General features: G+C 45.8%; 1 pseudogene; it reads right to left on the minus strand.

The window, feature by feature from the left end:
* Positions 1 to 2205: 2205 nt before the first annotated feature.
* On the minus strand, positions 2206 to 9405 carry LOC119962308 (annotated as a pseudogene).
* Between the last annotated feature and the right edge of the window lie 6528 nt (positions 9406 to 15933).

Here is a 15933-nt window from a genome sequence, read left to right on the forward strand (position 1 = left end):
GTAAGCGCACAGGTACAGCAGGCAGTAAAGAAGGCAAATTGAATGTTGGCCTTCATAGCGAGAAGATTTGAGTATGGGAATAGAGAGGTTTTACTGCAATTGTATAGGGCACAGGTGAGGCCACACCTGGAGTATTGTGTACAGTTTGGTGTCCATATTTGAGGAAGGATGTTCTTGCTATGGAGGGCGTGCAGGGAAGGTTTCCCAGGCTGATTCCTGGGATGGCGGGACTGTCATATGAGGAAAAATTAAGGGCACGATCTACCGGCAATGCTGCATCCGAAAAGCAGCATGCCGCAGCTCAAAGTGGCCGATAACTGCGATCTCACAAAATGTCGCTGCGAGCTGGGGAATATGCGGCTAAAAGCATTCACTATGGGACTCTGTTCCCATTTGGTTCGGGCAGGCCCTAAATCGGTTAGGATTATATTGATTGGAGTTTAGAAGAGTGAGAGGAGATTTCATAGAAACTTATAAAATTTTAACAATATTAGACAGGGTAAATTCAGAAAGAATGGGCAGGATTCTTCGTCCCCCGGATGCCCTGGGACTGAGAATTGGGCGTCGGGGTGAAATCGGGGCCCGAATGCCCTGCTCCGATCCCTCGCTGGCAGCATAAATGAGTTCCAAGCCACACACCAGCGGGAAAATGTGTCCCAATGACCTGCCGCAATATACTCCGTTCTCCCGTGATTCTCCGGTCCCCGCAGCCAGGAATCACGTTGGCACAGTTCACTTGTGGTCTCGACAATTGTGAAGCTGATGTGGTGGACCCTATGGTGGATCAAGGGGACAACCATTGCCATCCTTCCCCACCACATGGCAAATCAGCCCTAACCTACCCTGCCCCCCCCCCCCCCCCCCCCCCCGCACCATACAGCAGCCACCAATCCCTTGATTACCTGGGCGCTCCTCACCCCCAAGTATGGGGATGGCCCAGCCCACTCCCCTCAGGGTCCCCTCTAATAGGGGAACCCCCCCCCCCCAACATGGACTCCTGTGATAGGGGGATCTCCACAAGGACCTCTGCAATACAGGGAGCCACAACAGGGACCCTGCAATAGGTGGACCACCACAGGGACCCCTGTAATATGGTGACCCCCCCACATGGACCCTTGTAATGGGGGACCCCTGTAATAGGAGGACCCTTGTAATGGGGGGCCCAAAGGGACCCCCTGCATAAAAGAACACTCTCCACAGAGCCCCCCACACACAGACTCCCACACACACAGACCTCCACACATACACAGACCCCCTCCCTCCCCAAAGGACCCCTGTCCTCCAGAAAAGGAACCAATGTCTGGAAGCTAGAAAGCCATCCAGGATGGGACAGTGGGAAGCATTATCTGTAATGCTTACCTTGCAGCTCCACATGTCCATTCCTCGAAGGACAGCAGCTGTGCCTGCATCTGGCTCCACAGTTACACTGTCTGCAAACCAGTCATGGCTTTCCAGTAGTGGTTTGTGATTGACAGCTCGTAAAAACATCTGCAGCCCTGATCCATTCATATCCCTTCACGTGACCTAAGTTTGTGAAACCCCAATGTTTATAAACATTGTCAAATTCAAAGAGATGTAAGTTGCACTAAGTGCATTCCAATCATTCAAGCATGTGGTTTCACTGCCCTTACCTTTCTTTCATGTTGGCAATGTTTACGTACATTTGGGGTTTCACCAATTCCTTCAGGAATGGACACATGGAGCTGCGAGGTAAGTGTTACAGTTATAATGTTTCCCACAGGCTCTGTCTGGACTGTTCTCTAGCTTCCAGGCCTCTCTGTGGGGGTCACTCTATTACAGAGATCCCGGAAGGGGGGGGATTCCCCTGTTCCAGCGGTATGTGGGGTGGGCAGGTGAATCGGGTCACCCCTCTACTTGGGGGTAAGGATGGTACCCAGACAATCCAGGGTTGTGGGGCTGCTGTGCAGTCCGGGGGGAGATAGTCATAGCTAATTTGCCTGCTCAAAATGGTGGTCCAATATCGGGATTCCCCTGGGAATCCCGTCATATTCCATGCCATGCATAAATTTGTAAGGCAAGGAATACAGAATTACATCCTGCTTTAAGATCACAAGTGGATTGTAAAACTGGTGCAATTCAGCTCCGGCAGGAGACATAGTCTCGCAATCAGAGAATTCAGCCCCATGTTCCCAATGATGGGAGAGTCCAGAACTAGGGGTCATAGTTTGAGGATAAGTAATCATCGTAATCATCATCATCGTAATCATCATCATCATCGTCTGCAGTAGCTTCTCCTGTGAAGTATAACATTGCTCGTGGAATTATGTGTTCATGCAAGAAGTGGCCAATTTCAAAGTCAGCAGCGAGTCTTGCTGCAGAACTTTCATCCAACACTTCCTGCTCTGGAACTTCAGGAGGACTATAGAAATTGAGGAAAGAGTAATTTGGTACAGTTTTCATAACAGTTCTACCAGCGCCCTGACCCTTATGTTTCTGCTTCGTTTTAATGGTTTTCAATGTGACGTTTTTGTCTTTCTTCCAGTCAATCTGGCATCCTGTGCATCCCATGATTCCTGGTTCATCAAAGAAGAAAAAGTCTGACTCAGCAGGCTGCGACTCCATCTGGTATGTTTTTGTCACTACTTCATTTGTGAAATACTCATTTGGCTCAAACTTAAACTCCAGAGTAAAGCTCATTGGCTGTCTAGGATCTGAAAATGTTACATTTACATCTTGTAGATGCATTAGGAAAGGCTCGTCATGCTCCTGTATCACATCACTGAGCAAATCCACATTTTTGAAGACTGTCAACCAGAATTCTAGAATTCCTTTTGGCTCCTCCAGCTCTTAATCTGGTTTATCTTCCTCCACTTTGACTTTTGCTTTTATCTCATCAATTTTATCTCGTTGCCAGTCGCAATGATCTCTTGTCACAGCACGGTCTGGATGTACAGCCGCTCAACCAGGTTCAGTGCCTCACATGCGTCTGCTCCTATGATGGACTCGCATTCCGAGTCCACAATGGAAATGGTATGATGTGACTTCTGTTCTGTACCCATGCTTCGAGCTCACATACTCCCAATGTCGCAATCTCATTCCCATTTCAGCCTTTCAGTAGTCTTGTTTGATTGACAACTTTTGGCTTAACTTGTAGCCTGTTCAAAAGGACAAACTGAGAAGTTGGCCCTCGCTCCCATGTTGAGCTGGCTTTGATCAATGTGCCATTAAGCATCAATAGAATTGTCCATCTGTCTTTGATGGTATCAACATCACCATCACTATTGCTGCAACTGAGCAGTAAGACCTATTCACTCTGCATATTCTGACTCATCGTGTCCCTAGTCAAAATTAGATCAACAAAAAACAGGTCTTCAATGGACATCTCATCAATCGCATTGACTGATCCATTTTTTCCACTGTTGGACGTGAAAAACATTGCTTTGCAAAGTGATTTGTTCTGCCACACTTGGAACACACCTTCCCAAATGCTGGACATTGCCATAGTCCATGTCAATTGCCACATCACTGACATAAAATGGTGGACCTGGTCGGCCGCTTAAAATGGCCACCCGCACTGAGACCACGTTGCTTATTCAACTGCATCACAGTGCTTATGGCACAGGCACCTTCTTCCAGATTGGCGGCAAAATGTTTCAGGCCGAGCATACTAATCTGCTGTTCATCATTGGCGGTTTTAAAGTACTAAAATTCAAAGTACAAAATTGCACGACTGCGCCTTCAACCACAAGTCGGTTAAAAAATATATAACGTTGAACCCTTTCATTTTCTTTGGGAACAATGCCGATCAAAGTACTTTATTACTTTGTTGAAGCTCTTGCTTTCCTCTTCGCTGTCGAACGCAAAGGTATTATAAATTTCTATTGCTTGAGAACCTGCTACCGAGACCAGCCACACAATATGCCTCTCGTCAGGCTGTGCCTACAGGCCAAGGGCTGAAATATAGAGTCTGAATTGCTGCTTAAATACACGGCAATTCTCATCTATATTACCTGTAACCTGAAGCTGGTGGGGCGCCTTCAGATCTTCCATCTCTAACTTCACAGTCTTTCCGTGCGTTGAGTTTTAGTTGCCCATAGTTTACAAGGTAGGCGGAAGAATTTTATTTTTTATTTCTTCGGCCAGTTTCATCCCATCTTCTCCGCAGTTATCTTTAATTGTTCTACATTCTTAGTGCCATATTATGTTCTATGTTGTGGCCATAGTACAGATTTACACAGAACATCTAGTTCTTTGTCTGGTAAAATTATTAACAAAATTAACACGTGGAAAGATAACGAACAAAGTATGATACAAACGACAACAAATAAATGTATTAAGTGAATTCTCCTGGAGCTACTTCTAGTGCGACTATCCTCTAGTACGACTTACTACCAACTGCCGGATATCTCGAGGCACATGGTGGATCTCTATCGCCAACTGCTGATTGGAGGTCAAGTGGAGTAATGTGACATTGGAAAGATAAGTAATGGATGGCATCCTCGTCACAATACTCTCTGATCTCTTCAGGATCACAGGCGCTGGGTTCCGTCTGACCTGAAATCAAAACAGTTTCAATACCTGGATTGGGGCCATGGGCTGTGCTAAGCATTGCCATCCCAAATGTTTTAGAGAGAGAATGTTGAGGAAATTGGAGGGTTAGCTCAGGATTCCCTGCAGGAAGTGGCTTCAGAGCAACACTATCAGTGGATCAGTAGTTTAGTTGGAGTGGGGCAATGGAGGGGGTAGAAAAAAATCTGGAAGAGTAGCTCTGGGACACAAGGAAACTGGTATCAGATAAGTGGAAGGCAATTGAGTGATAATCACCGGAAGACAAAAAGCAAGTACATTATTCTGGGTGAAAGACAGAGAGCTGTATATAGTACTTGTGACTTTGCCAGTTAAATAATCTCCTTCAATTGCAAATCAAACATTTAATTTAGTAGCTTCTATTGTATTATTTCTCATGTCTAATATCGTGGGATATGTGGCTGCTTTGATAAATTACTGTTTAAAAACCTTCAGTGGAAACAGTTTATTCTGATTTATAGAACACTGCTGGATGAGACTGGCAGCAATTGATTGATCACTGTAGGAGGTAAATATATAACTGCAAAGGTTTTAAAATAAAAGGGTCTAAAGGGATAGAGAAGCTATTTTCTGTGGTGGGGAAATCCAGAAGAGTGAGGCCTGATTTTTAAATTGGAGCCAGACTGTTCAGGAGTGGAATCTGGGAGCACTTTTTCACACAAACGTTTGTAGAAATCTGCAACTCACTCCCCAAAGATCTGTGGATGCTGGAGGACGGTTGGAGTCTTTAAAACTGAGATTGTCACTTTTTTTTTTATCAGATAAGGGCATCATAGAATATGAATTAGAGGCAGGTGAAGGAAGTTGTGATACAGATCAGCTCAGATCTAATAGCATGGTGGATCAGGCTTCAGGGGCTGATTGGCAAACTGGTGATTCTATTCCTAAATTTCTAATTCCGTATCTTTCTGACATTTTCTCAAATAAGTGGACAAAAAATTGAAATGTGGCCCTTCATGGAAAAAGGTTGGACTATTCCTCTGTCCTACAAGGAGTAAAATCAGGAGTATGGGGCGGGATTCTCCCATCCCGCGGCCGAGTGTCCACGCCGTTATAAACGCCAACGCGTTTTACGACGGCGCGAACGGGCCGCTCCCAGGACTAATTCTGGCCCCTACAAGGGGCCAGCACGGGGCTGGAACGGTTGGCGCCACTCCAGCTGCCGATCCCGGCGTGAACTGTGTGCCGTAGGATCCGCACATGCGCAGTGGCGCCGGCACCAACGCGCGCATGCATGTTGGCCTCCTTCAACGCGCCGGCCCTGACGCAACATGGCGCAGGAGTACAGGGGCCGGCACGTAGGAAAAGAGGCCGGAGGACAGAGAGGCCGTCCTGCCGATCGGTGGGCCCCAATCATGGGCCAGGCCCCATTGGAGGACTCCCCCGGGGTCAGAGTCTCTCCCCTCCCCCCCCCCCCCCCCACAGGCCGCCACCCGACCCTTGCACACAGAGTTCCCACCGGCTACGAGCAGGTATAGACAGCATCGGTGGGACTCGGATTTTTTTCCCCAGCTGCTCAGCCCATCCAGGCCGGGGAATCGGCAGGCTGACCGCATAGAGTGGCCTATGACCGGCAGCGCGCCAACCACGCCGGCGCCAATTCTTCGCTCGGGTGCCAGCGTCGGGGCGGTGTGTCCCGTTGATGGGGATTCTCTGGCCCGGCCCAGGGCTGGGAGAATCCCGCCCATGGTATCTTGTGAGTTACAAACCCATCAGTTGGATAGGAATTGAAGGTTTGGACTTTCTATTCGAGTCTTGAATGAAAGGTGATCTGTTAAATACCTATGAGACACAAAGAGAAATTGATCATTTGGAAATCAGATGGTTATTCTATGGATGATTACATCACTATATGATATATTGATGAAGTTAACTTCGGGCATTCCTGGATCGATATTAGAGTTTGAATTATTGTTTTGTGCTATGGTGTCGTGTATGGACAGGCAACTAGTTCTAACTGGTGTTTGGTTTTCACAGGAAACTCCTTTGGACCAGATGTCTGCTATCTTGAAATATTCCTGGGAGAATGATCATTTCTTTTGGTCTTCAAGGGACAAATGAGACATTCCATGCTGATACAAATAATAGAAAACTCAATGATTGCCAGATTTCAAGAGGCATGTTCCTCGAAAGAATACATAACAATAACTCTGTGGAAGAGGATGAAGATAATGATGAATCCAAACATATTATATTGATCATGAGGATCCTGTGATAAATCTGATAATCACATGCTCTTTTAACTTTGCTCTGCTAGGTAGTACTTCAACAGTATAAAGAACAGATTGGTTAAAGCGTTATCTTAACTAAGTTGCGAGAATCAAAACAAAATTAAGGATTATAAAAGTACTACTTGATTTAAGTTTGGCAATGAAAACACATCAAAGTCACTAAAGAGAGTTGTAATTCCACATAAAATCAGTGGAGTAAGCCACTTAATACGTAATTACGGAGCTGACATTTTGCACTGCTTTGTGGCTGAGAATGAGCTGGGGCTGGCGTGTCATTTCATAACACTGGTTGGTCCGTTCTGTGGCCAAGGTGGGATCGGGGTGGATGGATGCTAATCAAGGTGAATTAAAGGCCAATTATCAGAGGTCGACTGGAATTTTCAGTTGTCCTGTGATTGTCCTGTGGCATCGGAAACTGGCCAGCTGCCTGGAGGCAGCCTCCTGGTGACAGCCAGGCTTAATGCTCCAGGCAGACTTAGAAGCACCCCATGCCTACTTGGTGGCAAGACCATCCACAGCGATGGCTTGCCAATTTTAGGCAGTTTTTAATTACAAAGTTTTGAAACTGTTGAGAGGATGCCTCGAGATAGAAACATCCTCTCTCTCCCTTTCCTGCAATTCCAGGCTACAGTGGCTTCAATGAAGGAAGATTACGTGTTTGCCCTGCAGCTTCAAGGGTCCACCCACTGTCCTTAATTGGACGTCAGGTTGATAGGGTTGTTAAGAAGGCGTACGGTGTATTAGCTTTTATTGGCAGAGGAATTGAGTTTCGGAGCCCTGAGGTCATGTTGCAGTTGTACAAAACTCTGGTGCGGCCGCATTTGGAGTATTGCGTGCAGTTCTGGTCGCCGCATTAGAGGAAGGATTTGGAACAATTGGAAAGGATACAGAGGAGATTTACAAGGATGTTGCCTGGTATGGAGGGAAGATCTTATGAGGAAAGGCTGAAGGACTTGAGGCTGTTTTCGTTAGAGAGAAGAAGTTTAAGAGGTGACTTAATTGAGGCATACAAGATAATCAGAGGATTAGATAGGGTGGACATTGAGAGCCTTTTTCCTCGGATGGTGATGTCCAGCGCGAGGGGACATAGCTTTAAATTGAGGGGAGATAGATATAGGACTAATGTCAGAGGTAGATTCTTTACTCAGAGAGTAGTAAGGGCATGGAATGCCCTGCCTGCAACAGCAGTGGACTCGCCAACACTAAACAGCATTCAAATGGTCATTGGACAGACATATGGACGATAAGGGAATAGTGTAGATGGGCTTTAGAGGGGTTTCACAGGACGGCGCAACATCGAGGGCCGAAGGGCCTGTACTGCGCTGTAATGTTCTATGTTCTAAGTCCTAAAGCGCACGAATTGGCTATTCATGAAAAATCACTACCATGTTCTCGACACAGTGAAGCGTCAGGTCACCCCTTTTGACTTGACGACAGAGTCCTGACCCAGCACCTAATGTTCTACCCATAGTCTCTAGTGGGGTAACTAAAATGCTGAATAAATGTTCTGTGACAAAGACTCAAATGAAACCTAACACGGACCATGGTAAGGCAATGATTTTTGGAGAGTCCGTTGGTTTGAAGTTTACCCAGTCAGGAAATTATTCAGTCCCGTGGCAAAACCTGCTTTTTCACATGAGTGTGAGAAGTATACATAGCCTCAGGTGATAAGAATCAATGAGAAGAAAAACAAATTGTCTTAAAGTAACCTGGGCAATTTCTCACACTGCTTGTTAAAGGTGAAAAATCCAGCTGGAAGATGCAGGTATAGTTGATGAAGAATATACAAGCCTAATATAAAAAATAGTGAAAACTGTGAAATCTGTAAAAAAAAACAGTATCGCTTGTAATGATATGTATATATGTAGACAAGTAAAGCGTTAATTATCACATCTCAGAGTAACACAACCACTAGAGGGCACCACTAGTTCCCAGTATAAATATCAGGGGCGAGATTTTCCGCTGTCGGGATGCTCCGTTTGCCAGCGCCTGGGGGTTTCCCGACGGCGTAGGGCAACCCCACAATGGGAAACCCCATTGACCAGCCGACAAAACAGAGAATCCCGCCGCCGTGCTGAACCAGAAATCGGGCGCTGCGGGATGGAGAATCCAGCCCCAGAACTCAGGGAATCTTGGGTACTAGTCAGCAGAGTGTAAGCAGACAGTTGGATCACAGCACAGTTAAGATTAGATAGAAGTAGCACATGTAGTTTCATTAGTTATTACTTAATTATAGATTACTTTATTACTAGTTGTAATTCTGTGGAGTGTGCAAACTCAATATTAATTAATCGTTATTCGATAAATCAGTTTTGCTTTAAGTTAGAGATTAGTGGTTTCTTTATAATCACACCACCAGACCATTCCGGATTACAAAGCAAAGAGTAACAATATATTACCAAAGAGTAATATAACATGCTTCCAGGAGTGGAAAGCTTTAAAATTTAATGTACCACATAATAACATGATACCAGTGATTGGCTACAGAAACTGGCTGCAGAAACTAGCTAGCATAATTTAGTAAGATTAGACAAAAAAAGAAAAAACTAAATAGCTATTCGACTTGCGAAGCACCAACCTGAGACTGCAGAACTTTGACAAATCCAAAGCTCTCGCTCCTCGACATCTAAGGATCACCGGTAACCTAAATGTAAACTGACGTTTGTTCAAGCAGCAATTCCAAATTTATTTAGAGGCTTCCGATTTGAATAATGTTACAGGCGCACGTAAAATTGCTCTTCTACTAACTATGGCTGGTCCACATGCCATTGAGATCTATAATTCTTTCCAGTACAAGGTGGATCAAGATAAAATAAAGTTCGAGGCATTTCTTGCAAAATTTGATAACCATTGCAAAATCCAAACTAATGAAAGTGTGAGCGTTTTGTTTTTATGAAGAGATTGCAAAACAAGGATGAATCAATTGACTGCTTTGTTACTGATCTGAGGCTGCTGGCACAATCCTGTAACTTCTTCGCACTGAATGATTCCATGATTGGAGACCAAATAATCTTTGGCATAACTGATGAAAAGCTTAGAGAAAGATTGCTTAGGCAAAAGGATCTAAAGCTAGAAATCGCGATTGAAATGTGTCATGTTCATCAGCAATCGAAAAATCAATACCAAGAGTATGTTCTCTGTGAAAAGGGCGTAGAGTGTGTTAAGGCAGTGTCGCAGATGAAGAAGAGCGTGTTTCGGACATCAGCCACCTTGCGCACGTGCATTCTAACCCTGCACATACACACTTTGTCAAAAGATGCGAGACGGACAAAAGCTGATCTACACATGTGCGAAGAAGAGTCGTGCGTGATGACGTTAACTTCATGACGTGCGTGTTCACGGTGTGGAACCTCCCACTTTCAAAACAATGCTCTGCCAGAGGAAAACAATGCTCACAATGTGGCAAATTAACCCACCTTGCAGCACAGTGCAGATCCTCACTCATATTTAAATCTGCAAAGTCCAATTCAAGACAGATTAATGCACAAAGTGTTGAATCTAAGGAAGAAGAGTTTGAACAGAATATTTCAACAGATATGTTTACTCTCTGGAAAACACTTTCTTTGCAGGAATCATCGAAAAATTTGACAACACCACTGAATTAACATCACCTCTTAATTTAATCTATTAATTTGGACACAGAGTGGAACACTATTGAAAGTAAACGACTGTCCAATCAAATTCAAGTTAGATACAGGCACTTCTGCCAATTTGCTTACAAAGCTTGATCACAAAGCTTAAGCGAATCCCTAAAATACTTCCATCAGCCGGTAGATTAAAAGACTACAATGGCAATTCAATCTCATCAATTGGATCATGATATTTGATGTTTCCAACAATTATATTGTGACTTCACTAAGATTCGAGATTGTCATGTCAGATAAATCATCACTCTTAGGTGCACAAGCCTGCAAGGAGTTACACCTAATACAGCAAATTTATACTGCAACTTCGTCTCAACCCATACCACATGATGATATCCAAGGTATACTAAACCAATATCCAGACAGCTTCGAAGGCATGGATACTCTTCCATTCAAGTTCAAAATCTTGTTAAGGATGGATGCCAGACCTGTGGTACACCCTCTGAGGAGAGTTCCTGCTCCACTCAGAGAAAGATTAAAACTTGAATTAGAAAGGCTATAACAACAAGGAATAATTTCAAGAATCAGTGAATCGACTGACTGGGTCAGTTCGCTGGTTTGCATGAAGAAACCTTCTGGTGAGCTGAGGATATGTATAGACCCCAAGGATCTCAACAAGAATATCAAGAGGGAATTCTATCCCATTCTAAAAAGAGAGGAAATCACTAGGCGAGATGCCTAGAGAATGCACACATCTTTATGAAATTAGTTGCATCGCAAGGTTACTGGCAAATGCAATTGGATGACATAAGTAGAAAGCTATGCACTTTCAATAAGCCTTTTGGCAGATTTTGATTTAACAGAATGCCTTTCGGAATAATCTGTGCATCTGAAATCTTCCACTGCATTATGGAACAGATGGCTGGGGACATAGGAGGTGTTTGTGTCTACGTCGATGACATTATCATACAAAGAACAACAAAGAACAAAGAAAATTACAGCACAGGAACAGGCCCTTCAGCCCTCCCAGCCTGCACCGATCCAGATCCTTTATCTAAACCTGTTGTCTATTTTCCAAGGTCTACTTCTCTCTGTTCCCCACCCGTTCATATATCTGTCCAGATGCATCTTAAATGATTCCAGGCACCCACCACCCTCTGCGTAAAAAACTTTCCACGCAATACGGTCATCAACAAAGGAAGAACATATCTCAAGACTGAATGGTGGTGCAGTGGTTAGCACTGGAACTACAGCGCTGAGGGCCCGGGTTCGAATCCCGGCCCTGGGTCACTGTCCGTGTGGAATTTGCACATTCTCCCCGTATCTACATGGGTTTCACCCCCACAACCCAAAGATGTGCTGGTTAGGTAGATTGGCCACGCTAAATTGCCCCTTAATTGGGAAAAAAAATAATTGGGGACTCTAAGAAAAGACTGAAAAAAGTTTTTCAACGAATACACAAGTATGGTCTTAAGGTGAATCAATCCAAGTGTAATTTTGGAACTTACACGCTCAAGTTCCTTGGAGACCAAGGGCAGGATTCTGTGAATCTGAGGCTAAGTGTTGACGCTGTCGTAAACGGCGTTGGGTTTCTCGACGGCATCAACATGCCCTCAGGAGCAGAAATTCTGACCCCCTAAAGGGGGTCAGCACAGCACTGGAGTGACTCACGCCGCTCCAGCTGCTGATCCACGGCATCAGATGGGTGCCGCGGGTCTGTGCATGCGCAGTGGCACTGACGCCGACGCGCGCATGCGCAGTGGGACCGACGCGATTACCGTGCATGCGCAGTGGCTCCCTTCTCTGCGCCGGCCCCAATGCAACATGGCTTAGGGCTACAGGGGCCGGCATGGTACAAAAGCCCGAGAGGCTGACCCACCGATCAGGACAGGCCACAGCGGAGGCCCGCCCTGGGGTCGGACTCCCCTCCCTCCCCCCTCAGGGTCGCACCCTCCTTCCCCCCACCAGGCCAACCCCGGACGCATCCACGGCAAGTTCCCGCCGGGTAAGAGCAGGTGTGAGCGGCGCCGGCGGGGCTCAACTTTTTTGGCGTGCTACTCGGCCCATCCTGGGCCACGAATCGCCGGCGGGGGGCCCCGTAGAGCCGCCCCCGATTGGCGCCGCGCCGGTGCCAATGGTGGCAATTCTCCACTCTCCGGAGAATCGTCGGACCGGCGTCGGAGTGGACTGGCGTGCTTAGCACCGGTCCCGGCGATTCTCCCTACCCGGCCCTGGGGTGAGAGAATCCCGTCCCAGATTACTGAATATGGTGTGTGACCTGACACTGACAGGATTGCAGCCATTCAGAGAATGAAAGGCAGTTGTACGTTTTCTAGGTGTTGTCAATCTTTTAGGCAAATTTATACCGAATCTTTTAGGCAAATTTATAATCTATCAACCTGAACAACAGCTCTTAAAAATTTGATCAAAAAGTCAACCACATTTGAATGGACAACTGATCATCAAAAGGAGTGGCTTGATTTAAAATCACAATAACAAATGCACCTCTTCTATCATTTTTCGATCTGAACAGAGAGACGGAAATTTTGACTGATGCGAGTCAGGATGGAATGGGAGCAGTACCGTTGCAAAAGGATGACAACACGTCTTGGGTACCTGTTGCATACGCATCCAGAGTGATAACAGCAACAGCACATCGATATGTACAGATCGAAAAAGAATGTCTTGGAATACTAACCGGCATATTAAAGTTTGATGACTATGTCTATGGACTCCCAACTTTCACTGTAGAAACGATCACAGACCACTGGTGCATACAATACACAAGGATCTCAATGACATGACTCCGCGACTCCAGAGAATTTTGGCGAAGCTCAGAAGATACGACTTCAACCTCATCTATACGTCTGGAAAAGACCTGATACTAGCAGATGCATTATCACGCTCAATCACTTCAGAAAGTGAACCTTTTGAGTTCATACAGCATGTAGAATCTCAAGTACAGCTGTGTGCTGATAATCTTCCTGCCTCACATGAAAAAATCAACCTCATCCGTGAAGAGACAAAGAAGGATGCAATGCTGCAACGTGTCATACACCACATCAACAATGAGTGGCCGAAAGGGCATTGTTCTAATTTCAGAAATGTTCAAGAAGATTTGACAATCATGGATGGATTATTGATTCGACTTAACCGGAGAGTTGTCCCACTGTCTCTCCGACCAATGATTCTTAACCAAATTCATGAAGGTCACCTCAGCATTGAAAAATGCAAGAGAAGAGCAAGACAAGCTGTATACTGACCAGGTATCAATCAGGACATCACTGACATGGTACTAGGATGTGAGACGTGTCAGAAGGTTTAGCCTGCGCAATGCAAGGAGAAACTGCAGCAACATGCGTTGGAAACATCTCCTTGGGCCAAAGTTGGTATAGATCTATTTCACTGCAATGGTCGTGATTATGTTCTGATAATCAACTACTACTCGAATTATCCTAAAGTCATGAAGTTACCAGATCTTGCATCCAGATCTGTCATCAAAGCAAGCAAATAAACTTTTGCCGGGCATGGAATACCTACCACTGTCATGGCAGACAATGGACCGTGTTTCGACAGCAATGACTAGGCTGAGTTTTCACGGATTTACCACTTTACTCCTATCATGTCGAGTCCACATTACCCACAGCCGAACGGCAAAGTAGGGAAAGGAGTACACGTAATCAAACAACTCATAAACAAAGGTCTGGATTCTTCGCCAGACATCAATCATGCGCTCCTATCATACAGAGCGACTCCTCTATCAACTGGACCATCACCTGCACAGATGTTAATGAACAGAGATTTGAGAACAACACGAGCATCAATACCTCTTCCAAATCCAGATCATCTGCCAGTGATACAAAAAAGTGAAACAGCAACGTGAACGACGAAGAATGTACTATAATCAGCATACAACCACTCTAGATTCATTGCTTCCAGATGATACCGTCAGGATCAAGATACCTGATGGAGGTTGGTCTGCTCCTGCAAGAGTCATCAGACAAGCAGCACCACGTTCCTACATAGGTCAGACAGCTGATGGCAACATACTTTGAAGAAATCGGCGAGCACTTCAAAACATTAAGCCACACTAATATATTTCCAGACTTACAACTTAATGAGAGTATTTTCCATGATACTTTAACCCAGGCATTGTCAAACCCGGCGCGACCCGCGGGTGGGTCACGGGTGGGTGTCGGGAGGGTCGCGGAGCCGTCCGTCACGTTGCTTCCGATCGCGCAAATCTGCACGCAACTGCCGCAGCAGCCGGCTGTTAATAACGTCGGCTGCAAGCGGCCTTCAAAATGGCTGCGAACATCTAAAAACAATGCGACTGCACTGTGCATGCATGCCAGATCATCGGCTCGCATGCGCAATGCCGCCATTTTTTTTTTTAAACGGTCGCAGATTTTTGTTGTACAAGTTTGGGGGTGGGTTATTCATTTTTTTCATTTATTTTATTCATTTTATTTTTTTTTACAAGTTCGGTGTGGTTTTATTTGATAAACATTTACAGGAAAGAATGCAGAACTTTGGACAGTTGGAGACGCCATACTTTCCGACACGGAAGGCTTCACCTTCATCCAACATGTTCCATTGGAGGAGCGTGTACGAGGGCCAAAGGGACCCAAAACCATTTCCTCCATTTTTGTCAGCAGCAAACAAGGTAAGAGAAAATGGTGGGTCGCGCAGGTTGGCCAGCGTGGGTCGCGAAGATCAGCTGGCATTGGTCGCGAAGGTCGACTGGGTTGGGACAAGTAGTTTTGTAGCTTTGGGCTGAAAATGTCCTTGTGACGGGAACTGACAAGGCTAAAGTTAAGCTGTTTTTTGAGGGCCACGAAGAATCCAGCGCGAGTTTGTAGAAACGAAAGAAATAACTTTATTTGCAATTACATATATACAACAGCAGCAGTACTCCACCATTGCTCACTCCTCTCTAGCTGGTTCCACACTGGCCAGCTCTATTTATGCGGCTGACTCTGCTAATGATTTCTCTGCCCCCCCCTCATTGGGGAAGCTCATACTCACTAAGGATTGTGGGATTGCCATTAGTCTCCAGCCAGTAGTAAAGAGGCAGGTTATAACATCCCTCCCCCCAAAGTCCAAGGAATCCACCGAAGACCCTGGCGAAGGAGGGCATTGAACTTGTTTTGCCGCAGGCTGGACACCATTTGCAAGAGCGCTGGATCGGGCGGCGTGTAACGAGAAGGAGAACGGCGCTTCCGCGATGAACGACGTAACGGTTGTACATCCACGGGCCATGGGACTGAGGACACCCCCTCGGAGGGGTCCTGTGTCTCCATCTCAGACTTGGAATCCACTGCCTCCATTATTTCCATGTCCCTGTCTCCGCACGGTTCTGCAACGACCTGCGCAGGCTTTGAGTGCGACGCCAAAGGAAGATCATGAGGATTATCCTCCACTGTGACTGGTCTCTGCAGCTGTAGAAATGAGCTCCAGGGGCGGGGAATCTTTGGAAGAGGCGATCTTCTGGACCAAACATGGTCTACATGCTAGCACTGGAGACGGCTCTGGGCTTGCACCTGGTAAGAGACTGGGCCCAGTCGTCG

Source organism: Scyliorhinus canicula, chromosome 2 (assembly GCF_902713615.1).
Source record: "Scyliorhinus canicula chromosome 2, sScyCan1.1, whole genome shotgun sequence".
Classification (NCBI taxonomy): Eukaryota; Metazoa; Chordata; class Chondrichthyes; order Carcharhiniformes; family Scyliorhinidae; genus Scyliorhinus; species Scyliorhinus canicula.